The sequence below is a fragment of the Cucumis melo genome, chromosome 12 (assembly GCF_025177605.1).
Source record: "Cucumis melo cultivar AY chromosome 12, USDA_Cmelo_AY_1.0, whole genome shotgun sequence".
Lineage (NCBI taxonomy): Eukaryota > Viridiplantae > Streptophyta > Magnoliopsida > Cucurbitales > Cucurbitaceae > Cucumis > Cucumis melo.
Genome location: NC_066868.1, coordinates 11,307,622 through 11,331,236, shown reverse-complemented (window position 1 = coordinate 11,331,236; position 23,615 = coordinate 11,307,622). Strand labels below are relative to the sequence as shown.

At 43.1% G+C, this 23,615-nt stretch overlaps 1 pseudogene; it reads left to right on the top strand.

The window, feature by feature from the left end:
- Window positions 1-23,403, top strand: part of LOC127144148 (uncharacterized) — a 37,788-nt pseudogene extending 14,385 nt beyond the window's left edge.
- The last annotated feature ends 212 nt before the right edge of the window (window positions 23,404-23,615 follow it).

The window sequence follows — 23,615 nt, the reverse complement described above, 5'->3', positions numbered from 1 at the left end:
CTTCGTGTTGGTCAAAAGTCTTTCGATCTTCTGGGCTCCTACTCTGAGGTCTTCAACCCACACTCCTGGCATGCTCCCTGACACGTTTTCCCAAGGTATAGGTCGGGAAGCGAGCTTGTTGGAGGGAGAACTAAGTTGCGACCTAAAATGATACAAAAGATGCCAATTCTTCCAATGAGCGGCGAACGCTCGTTCGGTGTCAGAAACCACTGGATTGCAGCAAACAAAATGGGCTGAGCTCGAGGACTTCCGGTGTTCATCCAAAGAGAACGCGATCGAGAACGGCCTGGACTCAGTTTTCTCGTCTTGGGGTAAAAAGCGGTCCCCCGACGGTTTCTTCCATTTGCTTCGTATTGGTTATAAGTCGTTCGATCTTTGGGGCTCGTACTTCGAGGAGTTTAACCCACACTCCTTGCATGCTTCCTGATATGTTTTCTCAAGGTATAGGTCGAAAAGTGAACTCTTAGGAGAGAGAAATGAGGTGCGACCCAAAACGGTCCAAAAGATGAACTATTCTTCCAACGAGTGGCAAACGCTCGTCAGGTGTCAGAACCACTGGATTGCAGCGTAGGAAATGGGCCAAGCTTGAGGACTTCCAGTGTTCATCCCTAGAAAACAAGAGCGAGAATGGCCTGGACTCAGTTTTCTCGTACTGTTGTAAAAAGTGGTATCGCGACGGTTTCATCCCTTTGCTTTGTATTGGTCATAAGTCTTTCGATCTTTAGGGTTTGTACTTCGAGGAGTTCAACTCACACTCCTAGCATGCTCCTTGACATGTTTTACCAAGGTATAGGTCGGGAAGCAAGCTCGTTGGAGGGAGAACTAAGGTGGGACACAAAACGGTCCAAAAGATGGCCAATGCTTCCAACAAGTGGCGAACGCTCGTCCGATGATAGAAACCACTGGAAATGCACTTCCAATGAAGGAAATGGCTGAGCTCGAGGACTTACGGTGTTCGTCTCAGGAAAAGGCAAGCGAGAATGCCCTGGACTAAGTTTTCTCGTCCTGGGGTAAAAAGCGGTCCCCCGACGGTTTCTTCTCTTTGCTTCGTATTGGTCATAAGTTTGTCGATCTTCAAGGCTCATACTCTGAGGACTTCAACCAACACTCCTGGCATGCTCCCTAACACGTTTTTCCCAAGGTATAGGTCGGGAAGCGAGCTCGGTGGAGGGAGAACTAAGGTGTGACCCAAATCTGTTCAAAAGATGGCCAATGCTTTTTATGAGTGGAAAACGCTCGTCCGGTGCCAGAAACCACGTTAAATGCACATCCATTAAAGTACACGGGCTGGGCTTGAGGTCTTCTAGTGTTTGTCCAAAGAAAATGCGAGCGATAATCCCCTGAGGTATTCGTCATAAGTCTTTCGATCTTTGGGGTTCGTACTCCAAGGACTTCGACCCACACTCCTAGCATGCTCCTTTATAGGTTTTCCCAAGCTATAGGTCGGGAAGCGAGCTCGTTGGAGGGAGAACTAATGTGCGATCCAAAACGGTCCAAAAGATGGCCAATGCTTCCACCGAGTGGCAAATGCTCGTTCGGTGCCATAAACCACCGGAAATGCACTTGCAGCGAAGGAAACGGCTTGAGCTTGAGGACTTCCAATGTTCGTCCCAAGAAAACACAAGCGAGAATGCCCCAGACTCCGTTTTCTTGTCTTGGGGTAAAAAGCGATCCCCCCACGGTTTCTTTCCTTTTCTTCGTATTGGTCATAAGTCTTTCGATCTTCGGGGCTCCTACTCCGAGGTCTTCAACCCACATTCCTGGCATGCTCCTTGACACATTTTACCAAGGTATCGGTTGGGAAGTGAGCTTGTTAGAGTGAGAACTAAGATGCGATCCAAAACGGTCCAAAAGAAGCCAATTCTTCCAACGAGTGGCGAACGCTCGTTCGGTGTCAGAAACCACTGGATTGCAGCGAAGGAAATGGGTCGAGCTCGAGGAATTTCGGTGTTCATCCAAGGACAATGCGAGCGAGAATGGCCCGAACTCAGTTTTCTCATCTAGGGGTTAAAAGCGATCCCTCGACGGTTTCTTCGCTTTGTATCTTATTGGTCATAAGTCTTTCGATCTTTGTGGCTCATACTTCGAGGAGTTCAACCCACGCTCCTAGCATGCTCCTTGACACATTTTCCAAAGGTATAGGTTGGGATGCGAGCTCGTTGAAGGGAAAACTAAGGAGCGACCCAAGACGGTATAAAAGATGGCTAATGCTTCCAACGAGGTATGAACGCTCGTCCGGTGTCAGAAACCACTGGAAATGCTCTTGAAGCGAAGGAAACGGGCTGAGCTCGAGAACTTCCGGTGTTTATCCCAAGAAAATGCGTGTGAGAATGCCATGGTCTCAGTTTTCTCGTGTTGGGATAAAAAGCGATCCCTCGACGGTTTCATCCCTTTGCTTCGTATTGGTCATAAGTCTTTCGATCTTTGTGGCTCATAATCTAAGGATTTTAACCCACACTCTTGGCATGCTCCTTGACACATTTTCCCAACGTATAGGTCAGGAAGCGAGCTCGTTGGAAGAAGAACTAAGGTGCGATCGAAAACGGTCTAAAAGATGGCCAATGCTTTTAACGAGTGGCAAATCCTCGTCCGGTGTTAGAAACAACGTGAAATACACTTGCAGGGAAGGAAACGGGCTAGGCTCGAGATCTTCCGTTGTTCGTCCCAAGAAAACGCGAGTAAAAAAACACTTCTAGCATGCTCTCTGACACGTTTTCTCAAGGAATAGGTCGGGAAGCGAGCTCGTTGGAGGGAGAACTAAGGTGCGACCCCAAACGGTCCAAAAGATGGCCATTGCTTCCAACGAGTGGCGAACACTCGTCAGGTATCGGAAACCGCTGGAAATGCACTTGCAGCGAAGCAAACGGGTTGAGCTCTAGGATTTCTTGTGTTAGTCACAAGAAAACACGAGCGAGAATACCCCAGACTCAATTTTTTCGTCCTACGGTGAAAAGTGGTCCCAGACGGTTTCTTCCCTTTACTTTGTATTAGTTATAAGTCTATCGATCTTTGGGGCTCGTATTCTGAGAACTTCAACCCACACTCTTTGCATGCTCCCTGACACGTTTTCCCATGGTATAGGTCCAAAAGTGAGCTCGTTGGAAGGAGAAATAAGGTGCGACCCAAAACGGTCCAAAAGATTGCCAATGCATCTAACGAGTGACGATCGGTCGTTCAGTGTCAAAAACCATTGGAAATACACTTGCAACGAATCAAACGGGCTGAGCTCGAGAACTTCCAATGTTCGCCCAAGAAAACGCCATCGAGAATACCCCAGACTCAGTTTTCTCATCCTGGGGTAAAATGCGGTCCCTCGACGGTTTCTTTTTTTTTTGCTTCGTATTGGTCATAAATCTTTCGATCTTTACGGCTCATACTCCGAGGACTTCAACCCACACTACTGACATGCTCCTTGTTTTCCCAATGTATAGGTCGGGAAGTGGGCTCGTTGGAGGCAGAACTAAGGTACGACCCAAAATGGTCCAAAAGATGGCCAACGCTTCCAACGAGTGGCGAACGCTCGTTAGGTGTCAGAAACAACTGAAAATGCACTTGCAACAAAGAAAATGGGCTGAGCTCGAGGACTTCCAATGTTCATCCAAGAAAACACGAGCGAGAATGTCCCGGACTCAATTTTCTCGTCTTGGTTTTGTTGGGTTTTATGTCCTAAAACTCGTAGATAGTAAATATAATCAATTGACTGCCATTAATAAAGTGTTTTATTATTATAGTTTCTAGAAGTGTTACTGATTATATTATTAATTTTGTCTTAATAACTTAGATCCAATAAACTAACATCCTAAAATGTTTGATGAGTCTTGAACAGTATGTAGAGACATACGGGGATTAATGTTCAAGATCAGCTTAAAGGGTCTATAGTATAGGGTTAATGTTTGGTACTTTATCCTGTTAACACTATGGATACGACTCACTTTGTATTTGATAAAAATACATTGATCCAATTTGTTCATGTATGCGACATGCGAGTGAGGGTATCCTATGCAATGAGTTTGCATAAGACTGGACCACGAAATAATAATCACTAGATGTAACTCCGTTAACTAGTTGGATTTCTATTTCATTAGGATGACCTAGGTGACCTAGTCTTAATCCTGAGTGTATTATGAACTTCTGTTTACGAGGAATTGTTCTTTGATTTGTACGGGTGAGAGTGGCCAAATTCCCAACTTAATATGCTTATCATTTTGAGGACAAGACCGAGTGGAGAGTTGGGAACGTAATCACACAAGATGGAATTCACTCCTTCCCACCTTTAGGCTAAGTAGATAAGTGTTCTCTTAAATTGTGTCTCCGGGACTTGAACAAAGGGCCCTACCCTCTCTATGGAACAAGAGGGTTTTCTATTTAGTGGTTGGACCATAAACAAGTTGTTCATTAGAGGAGCACTGGTATTTAAGGACTAGAGATAACCCAGGAGTAAAACGGTAATTTGACCCAGCTGGTGTTGCTAACACTTGTGAAAGACTAACTTACTGGTATTGGTCTATATCCATGGACACAGAAATATATCTACAGTGAGAAGAGTTCAGTTGTGAGTCTTTAGTGGAGTGTACACACAGTTAACGAATATTGATTAATGTAGTTAATGAGTTTAGCTAATTAATCTCATATCGTTGTAGCTTCTAATCTATAGGTCCATTAGGTCCACTTTCTAGCTCATAAAGAGTAATGAGATTTATTTATATTGGTTGTAATTTGAAATGTTCAAATTTACTTTGGGAATTAATATAATGTATATTGATACATTATAATATAAAGTTTATTAGACTTTATTATATAAATTTAATTTTGGATATGATTCAAAATTAAATTACGAGAGAATAAAATATTTGAATAAGTTTAAATATTAGTTTAATTTGACTTAGATTCATATTAAAACTATAAGTTAAAATTTAATGTGTGTATGATACATATTAAAACTATAGGTTATGAGAGAAATTTATATTTGAATATGATTCAAATTATGAATTAAATTAAATATAAGATATTTAATTTAGAAATTAATTAATTGGTGAATTAATTAATAGTTTAGTTTAATTTGATTTAATTAAATTAAATTAAATTTAATTAATTAAATTAAAACTATAAGTTATGCGAGAGTTATTCATTTAAATATGATTTAAATGAAAATATTAATTAAATATGATTTAATTAATTATTAAATTAATTGATTAATTTAATATATATATTAATTTAATAATTATTATTAAGTTAACAGGGAACGTGGGTGGTTTTCCCACGTTTCCATTTATTATCTCCAACTTCCCACTTCTTTCGTCAGAAGAAGTGGGAATTCTTTGCATAACAATCATAACAGTGAGTTCTGCGAAGAAGACTCTTCATTCTCTCTGAAAAAATTCTCTCCATTACCTTATTCCAATTTTGGTTCCCACAAACCATCTCAATCAGAGAATAGGAAGGTTGCCAAGTGGTGGTGTCCCAGAATTTGGTGTTTGGTAGATTCAGAGTTGTCAACGAGCGTAAGTTTTTTCTTCTCTGTATTTTTTCAAAGCATGTTCAACCATAAAAATTGTTTTTCTATTTTTTGCCAATGTATTGGTATTTTTAAGGTTCCAATTAAAATTGAGTTTCTGTAATTTTTCCGCTGTAAAGGGTTTTTCATCCCTTGAGGTTTGAAAAGCGGTCCCCAGACGGTCTCTTCCCTTTGCTTTGTATTAGTCAAAAGTCTTTGGATCTCAGGGGCTCGTAGTCCGAGGACTCCAACCCACACTCCTGGCATGCTCCCTGACACGTTTTCCCAACGTATAGGTCAGGAAGCGGGCTCGTTGGATGGAGAAATAAGGTGCGACCCAAAATGGTCCGGTGTAAGAAACCACTGGAAATGCACTTCCAGCCAAGGAAACGGGTTGAGGTTGACGACTTCTAATGTTTGACCCAAGAAAATGCGAGCAAGAATGTCCCAGACTCAGTTTTCTTGTCGTGGAGTAAAAAGCGGTACCCCGATGGTTCCTTCCCTTTTCTGCGTATTGGTCATAAGTCTTTCGATCTTCGAGGCTCGTACTTCAAGGATTTCACCCCACACTCTTGGCATGCTCCCGGACACGTTTTCCCAAGGTATAGGTCGGGAAGCGAGCTCGTTGGAGGGAGAACTGAGGTGCAACCCAAAACTGTCCAAAAGATGCCAATGTTTCCAACGAGTCGCGAACGCTCATACGATATCAGAAACCACTTGAAATGCATTTGCAGCAAAGGAAACGAGCTGAGCTCAACGACTTCCAGTGTTCGTCCCAAGAAAATACGAGCGAGAATGCCCCGGACTTAGTTTTCTCGTCCTGAGGTAAAAAGCGGTCCCCTGAGGGTTTCTTCCCTTTGCTTCGTATTGGTCATATGTTTTTTGATCTTCGGGGCTCGTACTCCGAGGACTTCAACCTATACTCCTGGCATGTTTCCTGACACATTTTCCCAATGTATATGTCGGGAAGCGTGCTCTTTGGAGGGAGAACTATGGTGCGACACAAAACAGTCCTAAATATGGCCAATGCTTCTAACGAGTGGCGAACGCTGATCCAGTCTCAGAAACCACTGAAAATGCACTTGCAGCGAAGGAAACAAGCTGGGCTAGAGGACTTCTGGTGTTCGTCCTAAGAAAACGCGAGCGAGAATTCCCCAAACTCAGTTTTCTTGTCCTTGGGTAAAAAGCAGTCCCCACTGGTTTCTTCACTTTGCTTCGTATTGGTCGGAAGTCTTTCGATCTTTGGGGCTCGTACTCTGAGGACTTCAACCCATACTCCTGGCATGCTTCCTGACACTTTTTTCCAAAGTATAGGTCGAGAAGCGAGCTGGTTGGAGGGAGAACTAAGGTGCAACCCAAAACGGTCCAAAAGATGGCCAATGCTTCTAACGAGTGGTGAACGCTCGTGCGGTGTCAGAAACCACTTGAAATGAATTTACACCGAAGGAAACGGGCTGAGCTCGAGGACTTCTGATGATTGTCCCATGAAAACGTGATCGAGGATGCCCCAAACTCAGTTTTCCCGTCTTGGGGTAAAAGCGGTCCCTCCGACGGTTTCTTCCCTTTGCATTGTATCAGTCATAAGTCTTTCGATCTTCGAGGCTAGTACTCCGAGGACTTCAACCCGCACTCCTGGCATGCTTCCTGACATGTTTTCCCAAGGTATAGGTTGGGAAGCGAGCTCGTTGGAGGGAGAACTAAGGTGCGACCCAGAACGGTTCAAAAGATGGCCAATGCTTCCAATGAGTGGTTAACGCTCGTCTGGTGTCAGAAACCACTGAAAATGAACTTGAATCGAAGGAAATAGGTTGAGCTCGATGACTTTTGGTGTTCGTCCCTTGAAAACGCGAGCGAGAATTCCTCGGACTCAGTTTTCTCGTCCTATGGTAAAAAGCGATCCCCCAACGGTTTCTTCCCTTTGCTTTGTAGTAGTCATAAGTCTTTCGATCTCCCGGTCTCGAAATCTGAGGACGTTAACCCACACTCTTGGCATGCTTCATGACACATTTTCCAAAGGTAAAGGTCGAAAAGCGAGCTCGTAGGAGAGAGATCTAATGTACGACACAAAACGGACCAAAAGATGGCCAATGCATCCAACGAGTGGTGAACGCTTATCAGGTTTTAGAAACCACCGGAAATGCACTTGCAGTGAAGCAAATATGCAGAGCTCGAGGATTTCCAGTGTTCGTCCCAAGAAAGCGCAAGGAAGAATGCCCCACACTCAGTTTTCTCGTCTTGGGGTAAAAAGCAGTCCCCCGATGGTTTCTTCCATTTGTTTTGTATTTGTCATAAGTCTTTCGATCTTCGGGGCTCGTACTCTGAAGACTTCATCCCACACTCCTGGCATGCTCCCTGACACATTTTCTCAAGGAATAGGTCGGGAAGCGAGATCGTTGGAGAGAGAACTAAGGTCGACCCAAAACGGTCCAAAAGATGGCCAATGCTTCCAACGAGTGGCGAACGCTCGTCTAGTGTCAGAAACCACTGAAAATGCACTTGCACCGAAGGAAACGAGCTGAGATTGAGGATTCCGGTGTTTTGCCCTGGACTCAATTTTCTCGTCGTGGGGTAAAAAGCGGTCCCCCGACGGTTTCTTCCTTTTACTTCATATTGGTCATAAGTCTTTCGATCTTTGGGGCTCGTACTCCGAGGACTTCAACCCACACTCCTGGCATGCTCCCTAATACGTTTTCCTAAAGTATAGGTCGGGAAGAGAGCCCGTTCTAGGAAGAACTAAGGTACGACCCAAAACGGTCCAAAAGATGGTCAATGCTTCCAACGAGTGGCGAACGCTCGTGCGGTGTCAGAAACCACTGGAAATGCACTTGCAGCGAAGGAAACGGGCTGAGCTCGAGGACTTCCAGTGTTCGTCCCAAGAAAATGCGAGCGAGAATGTCCCGGACTCAGTTTTCTCGTCTTGGGGTAAAAAGCAGTCCCCCGACGATTTCTTCCCTCTGCTTCGTTGCAGTCATAAGTCTTTTGATCTGTAGTGCTCGTACTCCGAGGACTTCAATCCACGCTCCTGGCATGGTCCTTGACACGTTTTTGCAAGGTATATATCGGGAAGCGACCTTGTTGGAGAGGGAACTATGGTGCGATCCAAAATGGTCCAAAAGATGCACTTGGAACAAGGGAAACGGGCTGAGCTCGCAGACTTCCGATGTTCATCCCAAGAAAACGCGAGCGAGACTGCCCACTCAGTTTTCTTGTCCTGCGGTAAAAAACGGTCCCCCGACAGTTTCTTCCCTTTGCTTCGTATTGGTCATAAGTCTTTCAATCTTCGGGGCTCTTACTCCGAGGACTTCAACCCACACTCCTGGCATGCTCCCTGACACATTTTCCCAAGGTATAGGTCACGAAGTGAGCTCGTTGGAGGTAGAACTAAGATGCGACCCAAAACGATCCAAAAGATGGCCAATCCTTCTAACGGGCTGAGCTTGAGGACTTCCCGTGTTCATCCAAAGAAAACACAAGCGAGAATGCCCCGGATTCTGTTTTTTCATTCTGGGGTGAAAAGCAGTCCCCCGACGGTTACTTCCTTTTGCTTTGTATTGGTCATAAGTGTTTCGACCTTCGAGGCTCATACACCGAGGACTTCAACCCATACTTCTTGCATGCTTCTTGATACTTTTTCCCAAAGTATAGGTCGAGAAGCGAGCTCGTTGGAGGGAGAACTAAGGTGCGACCCAAAACAGTCCAAAATATGGCCAATGCTTCTAACGAGTGATGAACGCTCGTGCGGTGTCAGAAACCACTTGAAATGCACTTGCAGTGAAGGAAACGGGCTGAGCTCTAGGAATTCCGATGTTTTTCCCATGAAAACGCAATCGAGGATTCCCAAAACTCAGTTTTCCCGTCTTGGGGTAAAAGCGGTCCCCCTGACGGTTTCTTCCCTTGGATCGTATCGGTTATAAGTCTTTCGATCTTTGAGGCTCGTACTCCGAGGACTTCAACCCGCACTCATAGCATGCTCTCTGACATGTTTTCCCAAGGTATAGGTTGGGAAGCGAGCTCGTTGGAGGGAGAACTAAGGTGCGATCCAGAACGGTCCAAAAGATGGTCAATGCAACCAACGAGTGGCGAACGCTCGTCCGGTGTCAGACACAACTTAAAATGCACTTGCAGCGAAGGAAACGAGCTAAGGTCGAGGACTTCCAGTGTTCGTCCCAAGAAAACGCGAGCAAGAATGCCCCGGACTCAATTTTCTCGTCTTAGGGTGAAAAGGGATCCCCCGACGGTTTCTTCCCTTTGCTTCGTATTGGTCATAAAACTTTTGATCTTTAGGGCTTGTACTCCTAGGACTTCAACCCACACTCCTGGCATGCTCCCTGACACGTTTTCCAAAGGTATAGGTCGGAAGGGAGCTCGTTGGACGGAGAACTATGGTGCGACCACAAATGGTCCAGAAGATGGCCAATGCTTCCAACAAGTGGCAAACGTTCGTCCGGTGTCAGAAACCACTGAAAATGGACTTGCAGCGAAGGAAACGGGCTGAGCTCAAGGACTTCCAATGTTCGTCCCAAGAAAAGGCGAGCAAAAATGCCACAGACTCATTTTTTCATCCTAGGGTGGAACGCGGTTCCCCGACGGTTTCTTTCCTTTGCTCCGTATTGGTCATACGTTTTTCAATCTCCGGGGCTTGTACTCTGAGGACTTGAACACACTCTTCTAGCATGCTTCCTGACACATTTTTCCTAAGGTATAGAGCGGGAAGCGAACTCGTTGGAGGGAGAACTAAGATCGATAAAAAACGGTCCAAAAGATGGCCAATACTTCCAACGAGTGGCGAACGCTCGTTCGGTGTCTGAAACCACATGAAATGCACTTGCAGCGAGAGAAACAGCCTGAGCTTGCGGACTACCAATTTTCGTCCCAAGAAAACTCGAGCGAGAATGCCCCGGACTCAAATTTCTCGTCTTGGGGAAAAAAGTGGTCCCCCCACGGTTTCTTTCCTTTGCATCGTATCGGTCATAAGTCTTTCGATCTTCTGTGCTCGTACTTCAAGGACTTCAACTTGCACTCTGGGCATGCTCCCTGACACATTGTCCCATGGTATAGGTCGGGAAGTTAGCTCGTTGGAGGTAGAACTAAGCTGCGACCCAAAACGGTCCAAAAGATGGCCAATGCTTCCAACGAGTGACGAACGCTCGTCTGGTGTTAGAAACCACTTGCAATTTATTTGTAGCGAAGGAAACGGGCTGAGCATGAGAACTTCCAGTATTCATCCCATGAAAACGCGAACGAGAATGCCCCAGATTTAGTTTTCTTATCCTTGGGTGAAAAGTAGTCCCCCAACGGTTTCTTTCCTTTGTTTCATATTAGTCATAAATCTTTTGATCTTCTGAGCACGTACTCCAAGGATATCAACACACACTCCTAGCATGCTCCCTAACATGTTTTCCCATGGTATAGGTCGGGAAGCAAACTCGTTGGAAGGAGAACTAAGGTGCGACCCAAAACAGTCCAAAAGATGGCCAATGCTTCCAACGAGTGACGAAAGCTCGTCCGATGTTAGAAACAACTAGAAATGCACTTAGAGCAAAGGAAACGAGCTGAGCTCGAGGACTTCCAGTGTTCATCCAGAGAAAACGCGAGCAAGAATGCCCGGGACTCAGTTTTCTCGTCCTAGAGTGAAAAGTAGTCCCCCGGTGGTTTCTTATCTTTGCTTCATATTTTTGATAAGTCTTTCGATCTTTGGGGCTCGTACTTCGAGGACTTCAACCCACACTCCTGGTATGCTACCTAACACGTTTTTCCAAGGTATAGGTTGGGAAGCGAACTCGTTGGAGGGACAACTAAGATGCGACTCAAAACGATTATAAAGGTGGCCAAGGCTTCCAACGAGTGGCAAACGCTCCTCTGGTCTCAGAAACCACTAAAAATGCACTTGCAGCGAAGAAAAAGGGCTGAGCTTAAGGACTTCCTGTGTTCGTCCAATGAAAACACGAGCGAGAATGCCCCGGATTCAGTTTTTTCATCCTGGGGTGAAAAGCAGTCCCCCGACGGTTTCTTCCCTTTGCTTTGTATTAGTCATAAGTCTTTCGACCTTCGAGGCTCGTACTACGAGGACTTCAACCCATACTCCTCGCATGCTCCCTGACACGTTTTCCAAAAGTATAGATCAGGAAGCGAGCTCGTTGGAGGGAGAAGTAAGATGCGACCCAAAACGGTCCAAAAGTTGGCCTATGCTTCCAACGAATGGCGAACGCTCGTCCGGTGTCAGAAACCACTTGAAATGCACTTGCAACAATGGAAATGAGCTGAGCTCGAGAACTTCTAGTGTTCGTCCCAAAAAAACGCGATCGAGAATGCCCCAAACTTAGTTTTCCCGTCCTGGGGTAAAAGCAGTCCCCCTGACGGTTTCTTCCCTTTGCATCGTATCGGTCATAACTCTTTGGATCTTCGAGGCTCATACTCCGAGGACTTCAACTTGCACTCCTGGCATGCTCCCTAACATTTTTTCCCAAGGTAAAGTTCGGGAAGGAAGCTCGTTGGAGGGAGAACTAAGGTGCGACCCAAAAATTCAAGAAGATGGCCAATGCTTCCAACGACTGGCGAACGCTCGTCCAGTTTCAGAAATCACTGGAAATCAACTGGCAACGAAGGAAACGGGCTGCGCTCAAGGACTTCCAATGTTCGTCCGAAAAAACGCAAGGAGACAATGCCCCAGACTCATTTTTCTTGTCTTGCGGTAAGAAGCGATCCCCCGACGTTTCCTCTCTTCTCTTCGTATTGGTCTTAAGTCTTTCGTTGTTCCAGACTCGTACTCCGAGGACTTCAACCCACACTAATGGCATGCTCCCTGACACGTTTTCCCAAGGTATAGGTTGGGAAGCGAGGTCGTTGGAGAGAGAACTAAGGTGCAACCAAAAATGGGCCAAAAGATGGCCAATGCTTCCGACGAGTGGCGACGATCGTTGGGTGTCAGAAACAACTTCAAATGCACTTGCAGCGAAGGAAACGAGATGAGCTTAAGAAATTCCAGTGTTCGTCCCAAGAAAACAAGAGCGAGAAATCCCCGGACTGAGTTTTCTCGCCTTGGGGTAAAAAGCGGTGCCCCAACGGTTTGTTCCCTTTGCATCGTATAGGTCATAAGTCTGTCGATCTTCGAGGCTCGTACTCCAAGAACTTCAACCCACACTTCTGGCATGGTCCCTGACATGTTTTCCCAAGGTATAGGTCGGAAAGTTAGCTCGTTGTTGGGAGAACTAAGGTGCGACCCAAAACGGTCCAAAAGATGGCCAATGCTTCCAACGAGTTGCGAATGCTCGTTCAGTGTTAGAAACCACTAGAAATGCACTTGAAGTGAAGGAAACGGGCTGAGCTCGAGGACTTCCGGTGTTCGTCCTAAGAAAACGCAAGCGAGAATGGCCCAGAGTCAGTTTTCTCGTCCAGGGTTAAAAAGCGGTCCCCTTACGGTTTCTTCCCTTTGCTTCGTATTGGTCATAAGTCTTTCGATCTTTGGGGCTCGTACTCCGATGATTTCAGCACACACTCCTGGCATTCTCCCTGACCCATTCTCCCAAGGTATAGATCGGAAAGCCAGCTCGTCGGAGGGAAAACTAAGGTGTGACCCAAAACGGTCCAAAAGATGGCCAATGCTTACAACGAGTGGCGAACGCTCGTTCGGTGTCAGAACCACTGGAAATGCACTTGCAACGAAGGAAACAAGTTGAGCTCGAAGACTTTCGGTGTTTGTCCCAAGAAAATTCAAGCGAGAATGCCCCGGACTCAGTTTTCTCGTCCTGGAGTAAAAAATGGTCTCCTGATGGTTTATTCCCTTTGTTTCGTATTGGTAATAAGTCTTTCGATCTTCGGGGCTCGTACTCCAAGGAGTTCAACCCATACTCCTAGCATGCTCTCTCACACGTTTTCCAAAGTTATAGGTCGGGAAGCAAGGTCATTGGAGGGAGAACTAATATGCGACCCAAATTGGTCCAAAAGATGGTCAATGCTTCCAACGAGTGGTGAACGCTCATCCGGTGTCAGAAACCACTGGAAATGCACTTGCAGCAAAGGAAACATGATGAGCTCAAGGAATTCCGGTGTTCGTCTCAAGGAAACGCGAGCGAGAATGCCCCGGACTCAATTTTCTTGTCCTCGGGTAAAAAGTGGTCCCCCGACGATTTCTTTCCTTTGGGTCGTATTGGTCACAAGTCTTTTGATCTTTGGGGCTCGTACTCAGAGGAGTTCAACCCACACTCATGGTATGATCTCTGAAAGTGAGCTCATTGTTGGGAGAACTAAGGTGCAACCCAAAACGGTCTAAAAGATGGCCAATGCTTCCAACGAGTGGCGAACGCTCATCCGATTTCAGAAATCACTAGAAATTCACTTGCAGCGAAGGAAATGGGCTGAGCTTGAGGATTTTCGGTGTTCACCCCGAAAAAACGAGAGCGAAAATGCTCCGGACTCCGTTTTCTCATCGTGGTGTAAAAAGCGGTCCCCTGACGTTTTCTTCCCTTTGCTTCGTATTGGTCATAAGTATTTTGATCTTCGAGGCTCGTACAGCGAGGACTTCAACGCACACTCCTGGCACACTCCCTGATACATTTTCCAAAGGTATAGGTCGGGAAGTCAGCTCGTTCGAGGGAGAACTAATGTGCGACCCAAATTTGTCCAAAAGATGGTCAATGCTTCCAACGAGTGGCGAACGCTTGTTCGGTGTCCAAAACCACTTGAAATGCACTTGCAGTGTAGGAAACGGGATGAGCTCAAGGAATTCTGGTGTTCGTCTCAAGGAAGTGTGAGCGAGAATGCCCAAGACTCAGTTTTCTCATCCTGCGGTAAAAAGCGATCCCCCGACGGTTTCTTCCTTTTGCATCGTATTCGTCCTAAGTCTTTCGATCCTCAGGGCTCATACTCCGAGGACTTCAACCCACATTCCTGGCATAATCCCTGACATGTTTTCCCAGGTATAGGTCAGAAAGTGAGCTCGTTGTTGGGAGAACTAAGGTGCGACCCAAAACGGTCCAAAAGATGGCCAATGCTTCCAACGAGTGGCGAACGCTCGTCCGGTTTCAGAAATCCCTGGAAATCCACTTGCAGGAAAGGAAACGGGCTGAGGTCGAGGACTTCTGATGTTCGTCTCAATAAAATGCGAGCGACAATACCCCAGACTCAGTTTTTTCATCTTGGGGTAAAAAGGGGTCCCCCAACGGTTTCCTCCCTTCACTTTGTATTCATCATAAATCTTTCGTTGTTCGGGGCTCGTATTCTGAGGACTTCAACCCACACTCCTAGCATGCTCCCTGACACATTTTCCGGAGGTATAGGTCGGGAAGCAAACTCATTGGAGGGAGAATTACGATGCAACCTAAAACGGTCCAAAAGATGGCCAATGCTTCCAACGAGTGGCGAACTTCAAATACACTTGCAGCGAAAGAAACGGGATGAGCTCGAGGAGAACTAAGGTGCGATCCAAAATGGGTCAAATGATGGTCAATGCTTCCAACGAGTGGCGAACGGTCGTTCGGTGTCAGAAACCACTTCAAATATACTTGTAGCGAATGAAAGGGATGAACTCGAGGAATTCCAGTGTTCGTCCCAAGAAAATAAGAGCAAGAATGCCTCAGACTGAGTTTTCTCATCCTTGAGTAAAAAGCGGTTCCCCAATGGTTTGTTCCCTTTGCGTCGTATTGGTCATAAGTCCTTCGATCTTCGAGGCTCGTACTTCGAGAACTTCAACCACACTTCTGACATGGTCCCTGACACGTTTTCCCAAGGTATAGGTCAGAAAGTTAGCTTGTTGTTGGGAGAATTAAGGTGCAACCCAAAACGGTCCAAAAGATGGCCAATGCTTCCAACAAATGGTGAATAGTCGTACGGTGTCAAAAACCACTGGAAATGCACTTACAGTGAAGGAAACGGGCTAAGCTCAAGGACTTCTAGTGTTTGTCCCAAGAAAACGCGAGCCAAAATGGCCCGGACTCAGTTTTCTCCTCCTGGGATATAAAGCAGTCCCCCAACGATTTCTTCCCTTTGCATCGTATTGGTCATAAGTCTTTCGATCTTTGGAGCTCATACTCCAAGGACTTCAACCCACACTTTTGGCATGCTCCCTGACACGTTTTCCCAAGGTATAGGTCGAAAAGTGGGCTCGTTGTTGGGAGAACTAAGGTGCGACGCAAAACGGTCCAAAAGATGGCCAATGCTTCCAACGAGTGGCGAATGCACGTCCGGTGTCAAAAACCACTAGAAATGCGCTTGCAGTAAAGGAAACGGGCTGAGCTTGAGAACTTCTTATGTTCGTATCATGAAAACGCTAGCCAAAATTATTCGGACTCAGTTCTCTCCTTCTAAGGTAAAAAACGGTACCCCGACGGTTTTTTCCTTTGCTTTGTATTGGTCATAAGTATTTTGATCTTCGGGGCTTGTACTCTGAGGAGTTCATCCCGCACTCCTGGCATGCTCCATGACACCTTTTTTCAAGGTATAAGTCAGAAAACGAGCTCGTTGGAGGGAGAACTTATGTGCGACCCAAATTGGTCCAAAAGATGGCCAATGCTTCCAACGAGTGATGAATGCTCGTCTGATGTCAGAAACCACTGAAAATGCACTTGCAGCGAAGGAAATGGGATGAGCTCGAGGAATTCTAGTGTTCGTCCTAAGGAAACGTGAGCGTGAATGCCCCAGACTCAGTTTTCTCGTCTTGGGGTAAAAAGCAGTCCCCCGACGGTTTCTTCCATTTGCGTTGTATTGGTCACAAGTCTTTCGATATCCGGGGCTCATACTCTGGAGACTTCAAGCCACACTTCCGGTACACTCCCTGACACGTTTTTCCAAGGTCTAGATTGGAAAGCGAGCTCGTTGGAGGGAGAACTAATGTGCGACCCAAAACGGTCCAAAAGATGTCCAATGCTTCCAACGAGTGGCGAATGCTTGTCCGATGTCAGAAACCACTGGAAATGTACTTGCAACAAAGGAAACGGGATGAGCTCGAGGAATTCTGGTGTTTGTCTCAAGAAAATGCGAGCGAGAATGCCCCGGACTCAGTTTTCTCGTCCTGGTGTAAAAAGGGGTCCCCCGACGGTTTGTTCCCTTTGCATCGTATTGGTCATAAGTCTTTCGATCTTCGGGAATCGTACTCCGAGGACTTCAACCCCACTCCCGGCATGCTCCCTGACATGTTTTCCCAAGGTATAGGTCTAAAAGTGAGCTCGTTGGAGGGAGAACTAATGTGTGACCCAAAACGATCTAAAAGATGGTCAATGCTTCCAACGAGTGGCGAACGCTCGTCCGATGTCAGAAACCACTGAAATTGCACTTGCAGCGAAGGAAACTGGATGAGCTTAAGGAATTCTGGTGTTCGTCCCAAGAAAACGTGAGCGAGAATGCCCCGAACTCAATTTTCTCGTCCTAGGGTAAAAAGCGGTCCCCCGACGGTTTCTTCCCTTTGCGAGTTATTTGTCACAAGTCTTTCGATCTTTGGGGCACATACTCCAAGAACTTCAACCCACACTTCTGGTATAGTCCTTGACACGTTTTCCCAAGGTATAGGTCGAAAAGTTAGCTCATTCACCGGAGAACTAAGGTGCGACCTAAAATTGTCCAAAAGATGGTCAATGCTTCTAATGAGTGGCGAATGCTTGTCTGGTGTTAGAAACCACTAGAAATGTCATTTTTATACATAATATGAAACTTCACCCCGATACGAGTCCAATGCCACTGAAATCACTTAAATCGAAGTTATAACGAAGAAGAATGGTCAAAAACAAGTTCAAAAGAAAAACCGCGAAATTAGACGAACCAGATCGTACCATGTGGCATCACCAGATCACGCCACGCGTCGGTCGTGAAGTCACGAGTTCGAACCCCAGGTGCGCCTCTATTTTTCCTTTCATTTTCCACGCGACCTGAAATCCAACCTGGTAACCCGATCCGTGAACCGGTTCGCGACCCACGCGCCCAGCACGAATCTCTCCCTCGTCCGCACGCGCCTCTCCCCCGTTGTGAGTTCGAATCTCAACAGTTGCATTTATATTTTTTTATTTTTTTCTCTTCAATTGGGCCAACCCAAGACCCGATCCAAACCCATTTGTGACCCAGTTCATCATTTTCCCCAAAATAAACTGCAAAATGGCAGTTTTTAAAACTAATTCCACTTTTTTCTCTCATTTTCCCTTCTATAAAATCCCTCATATTTTTTGGGAGAGAGATAAGAAATTCCAAGTAAAAAAAAACTCACTTTGTCATCCAATTCTTGTAGCAAATTCTTAAAACTCTGTCAATAAAGATTACTTTTGTTAAATAAATGAATTCTTTCCTCAACATTTTTTCAAGAATTTCATCAATCTTCATGGGCTAAGGTAATCTTTGGAGACTTTTTCTTGGGTTAAATTACCATGTTTTCTTTTCGAATTAAATTCCTCTCTATATCTTTTCAATTTTTTATTTGATTGCTTGTTTCACTTTGCAATTTCTTTTGAAATTTCAATAAAACAAATAAGTTTTTCCCATCAATTTTTCATTGAAATTTCTTTACAAATTCTTAAAGTATTGAACTTAAATTTCGATTTGCAATGGTTTGTTATGATGAATTAATTGTTGAGATTGTCTTTAATTTTCTACTAATTGATTCTTGCATAACAAGTTTGAAATGGGCATTAATTTTGCTAAGGGTAGTGGCTATCCCCTCCTTAGAAAATCTTGAATAGGATAAATTTTGCCTCAGTTTGAATATGCTTTGGTCGCTGAGATTAATCATGTTTTAATAGAGATTTGGTTACTTTCTTTTTGTAAAAATTTCATTCTTGTAAATTCAAGAAAAGATTAATTAATCTTCTTTCTTTTTCAATGATAAGAAACATGATAATTACCCAAGAAAAAGTCCCTCTACTAAACTCGAAAGAAGAACTTTACTTGAATTACTTGTTGTCACTAATCATTCCTTAATACTCGTTCTTTACTATAGTTCAAAAATTACTTCCACAAACCCCCCCCCCCCCCACTTTTTTGTGTTTCTAATTTTGTTTTAGATCTTGAAGCTACTAATCGACCTTGTTTGTGAATCTTGATGTTTTGAATCTTAAGTGCTCTCTAGGGTTCGACACCCTTCTTCCCCATACTACTCTCGATTTCCACAAAGGTAAGAAGGGTTAAAAAGATAACTTTGAAAGGTAATTGAAGTAATCCCTAACCCTCATATTTCATCTAGTCTTTCTCTATTTTTGTATTCTTTTATTTTAGACTAGGAATAGATTCTTGTTTTGCATACTTACATCCATAACAACCTATCATTTTGATAACGACTTACCTCAAATAACATCCTTTCAAAAATGGCGCCATTGCTGGGGAACACGGTGTAGTTTTCAAGACTTTTTTATTTCAAACTTTCTTTTAGAGCTTCTTGATTCTTATATTCATTTTGTAATAAAAAAATAAAAATATATATATAAGTATAAAGAGATCGTTTAGAATTTTTTTCTCTTGCATGACCCGTTCTTCAAATTTAGAATGTTCTTACTTTGAAGATTTAAATAGGGAGGTTCGAAGAATTAGAAGTGAAAGGAGAGAAGAGAATAGCATCCCCAATCTTTCTAACCAAGAACCTTTAAGAGGTTTAGAACCTAGCCTAGATTCTCGTTTAGATCCAAACCTTGGTAGAGGAAATATGGGTGAAGTTAGAGAAAAGACCCTTAGAGAGCTTGTCGAGCCCGATGAAGACCAAAGACCTCTTTCTATAGTCATACCCCAATCACTCAACCTTTTGAATTAAAACCGGGACTTATCCATCTTTTTCCCATCCTAAAGGAAGTTCCAGAGAGAACCCACACAAACATCTTAAGAATTTTCATATGGTTTGTGATTCCATGAGGCCTCACGGCATCTCGGAAGAGCAACTAAATTTACGAGCCTTTCCTTTTTCCCTTACGAATGTAGCAAAGAGATGGCTCTACTACATAGAACCGGGTTCCATAACGACTTGGGGTAGTCTAAAAAAGAAATTCTTAGAGAAAATTTTCCCCGCCTCTAGAGCAAACAGTATAAGGAAAGAAATTTATGCGATAAGACAACCCTAGGAGAATCCCTCTCGGAATACTGGGAAGGATTCAAAGAGCTTTGTGCTAGCTTTTCTCACCATCATATTTTCGACCCTTCTTTAGTTCAATATTTTTACTCTGGTCTTTTGTCTTCCGACAGAAATACGGTAGATACGGCGGCGGAAGGAGCTCTAGCCGACAAGACCCCCACCGAAGCACAGGAGCTCATTTCAATAATGGCGGAAAATTCTCAAAGCTTTGGGAATAGAGCATCGGAGCTTGACAATTCTCTAACAAAAGAGGTAAGTGAATTAAAATCACAAATGTTAAATATGACTACTATTCTTACTTCTTTTGTACAATGTACTCCTCTTAAAGTAACCAAGTGTGGAGTTTGTGGCTTGGTTGGTCATCCAAATGACAAATGTCCCGAGGTGAAACAACAAATGACTCAACTTGCTACCGCCATAAGCAAAATGGATGGGAAAGGCAAACTTCCAGCTCAATCTAACCATGCTAATGTAAGTGCCATTTCACCTAAGGAGTGGTAGGATTCTTGACACTCCCATCACCAAAGAGAAAAAGGTAACTTCCAAACCTTTACCTCTTAATAGTAAGAATGAGTCCAAGGAAGAAAAGGTTGAAACAAACCCCTCACCATCTAATTCTAAAAATGATAAATCTCCTCTTAATGATTTTACTCCTTACATACCTAAACCTCATTTTCCCTCTAGGTTGGATCCAAAAAAGAAGGAAACACCCAAGGAGGAAGAACTCTTGGAGATGTTTAGAAAGGTGCAAATCAACTTGCCCCTTCTCGATGCAATCCAACAAGTCCCGAGGCATGCAAAGTTTCTAAAGGAGTTGTGTACCAACAAGAGGAAAACAAAAGAAAGACCAATGGTAAGTCAAAATGTTTCGACTCTTCTTAAGAGTAATATTCCGGAATAATGCAATGATCCCGGTATGTTTTCTCTACCTTGTGTAATAAGAAATAGGCTAATTTCTTATGCAATGCTTGACTTAGGAGCATCCATAAATGTAATGCAATACAACATCTTTAAAGATCTAGAACTCAATAATTTTCAAAAAACTAGTGTATGCATACAACTAGCGGATAGATCTTTTATTTCACCATTGGGAATAGTTGAAGATGTCCTTGTGAAAATTGACAAACTAATTTTTTCGGCGGATTTTTACATACTAGAAATTAATGAAGCATGCCTAAAGCCGTCTCACTCTATTTTATTAGGAAGACCTTTTTTTAAAACTGCAAAAGTCATTATAAATGTTGATAAAGGTTCCTTGAGTGTAGAGTTTGATGGAGACATTGTCACATTCAATATTTTTGAATCCATGAGATATCCGGATGAATGCTTGTCTTTATGTTCATTATAATTGCATGATGAAGTTGATGAATTGTCTATACATGATGAATTTTTTTAACAAGAAATGGTTGAAAATAAAGAATTGTTAGAACCCAATGTTGACTATGCTTTAGAAAAAATAATTGTGATAATCTTTTCTTTTCTCCACAGAAACTAGGGATTGAGCTCAAAACTCTCCCACCACACTTGAAATACATATTCTTAGGAAAAAAGAATATGTTTCCCATAATCATCTCAAGGGAACTAAACCAAAAACAAGAAGAAAGACTTATCGAAGTCTTGAAGAAGAAAAAGCAAGCCATTGGTTGGACTCTTGACGACATCAAGGGCATATCTCCCACTTTTTGCATGCACCGTATTATCTTGGAGGAGGGAGCAAAAGAAAAAATCCAACCACAAAGGAGGGTTAACCCAACATTGAAGGAAGTTGTCATGAAAGAGGTACTAAAGCTAAAAGATGCCGGAATTATCTACCCTGTCCCGAATAGTTCATGGGTAAGTCCAATTCATGTGGTCCCAAAGAAGATCGGGATGACCGTTATGAAGAACGACAAAGGTGAGATTGTTCCGATGCAAATGAAAAATGGTTGGAGAATGTGCATAGATTACCGAAAACTCAATGAGGTAACAAAAAAGGATCATTTGCCCTTACCTTTTCTTGATCAAATGATAGAACGTTTAGCGGGTATATCATATTTTTGTTTCTTAGATGGATTTTTTGGTTTTTACCAAATTCCTATAGCATGTGAAGACTAAAAGAAAACAACTTTTACTTGTGATTATGGAACTTATGCATTTAGGCGCATGTCATTTGGTCTTTGTAATGCACTGAGCAAATTCCAACGTTGCATGATGAGCATATTTTTTGACTTTATTGAAAAATGCATTGAAGTTTTCATGTATGATTTCACAGTTTATGGTGATAGTTTTGATGCATGTTTAGCCAGTCTTGAATTAATTCTAAATAGATGCATAGAAACTAACCTTGTCTTGAATTAAGAAAAGTGTCATTTCATGGTGTCTCATGGTATAGTTTTAGGATGGTATAGTTTTAGGACACTTAGTGTCTTCCAAAGGAATAGAGGTAGATAAAGCAAAATTGACGTTATACAAAAATTGCCATATCCAACATGTTTAAAAGATGTTAGATCATTCCTTGGTAGTGTCGGCTTTTATAGATGATTTATAAAAGATTTTCTAAAATTGCTTTGCCTCTAACTAATCTCTTGCAAAAAGATTTACCATTTCTGATTGATGACAATTGTAAGAAGGCATTTGATGATCTCAAACAAAGGTTAGTCTCTATCTTTATCCTTCAATCTCCTAATTGGAATTTACCTTTCGAAATAATGTGTGATGCAAGCAACTTAGCATTAGGAGCTGTTTTAGGACAAATGATAGATAAGAAATTGCATGCTATATACTATGCATCTAGGACCCTTAACCAAGCACAATCTAGCTACACCACAACTGAAAAAGAATTTCTTGCTATCGTTTTTGCTTTAGATAAGTTTAGAAGCTATATTATTGGCTCCCCAGTAATTGTTTACACTGATCATGCAGCGGTTAGGTATCTTGTATAAAAAAAAGAATCTAAATCATGGCTTGTTCGATGGGTTTTACTTTTGCAAGAATTCAACCTAACCATCAAGGATAGAAAAGGAGTCAACAATTCTGTAGCCGACCATCTTAGTCGAATTGTACAAAAGCAAGAAAGTATGCCAATTCGAGAAGACTTCTCCGATGAACATCTCTTTCAAAAAAATCTTCAAGCACCATGGTACGCCGATATTGTAAACTACTTAGTCACGGGGCAATCATTAGCGATCAAGGAACACACTTTTGCAATCGGACCGTTGAAGCCTTGATGAGAAAATATGGTGTTCAACATCGTAGTTCTACATCATACTATCCTCAAACGAACGGACAAGCCGAATCTTCTAATCGAGAGATAAAAAATATCCTAGAGAAAACCGTCAACACAAAAAAAAAATGGATTGGAGCCTCCGCCTCAACAATGCACTTTGGGCGTACCGAACGGCCTATAAAACTCCAATTGGTACATCTCCGTTCAAGCTTATGTACAGTAAGCCTTGTCATTTCTCTGTAGAAATAGAACATAAAGCATGTTGGGCTATTAGGCAATGCAATTTATCTCTCTTAGAAGCCAATGAGAAAAGATTCCTAGATTTGCTAGAATTAGAAGAATTAAGATTAGAAGCATATGAAAATTCTAAGATTTACAAAGAAAAGACTAAATTTTTGCATGATAAAAAAAATCTTAAGAAAAGAATTTGAAATAGGGCAAAAAGTTCTTTTATATAATTCTTCTATTAAACTCATGCCCGGAAAGTTAAAATCTAAATGGCTTGGTCCTTTTGTTGTGATCAATTTCTCTACTTTTGGTGTAGTTTCCATAAAAAGTCTTGACACAGGAAAAATTTTCAAAGTAAATGGGCATAGACTGAAAATATTCCATGAAGGGCAATCCGTACAACAATGTTCCATAGAAACAGTTTCTCTCCCCCTCTACACATAAAGTCGAAGCAGCCAAGCGTAAAAAATTTTATCGCTTTCTGTCTTTACTTTTCTTTAATTTCCAACTTTTTAATTTTTCCTAGATTAGTTTTGCATTGAATAAAATTGAGAGAAATCCCTATTTTAATATGTAGGGCAACTTTACTTGAAGAAATTAAAGAATCATAAAAGGAAACAACCACTTTGGTTTAAAGCATGCTTTAAAATCAAAGT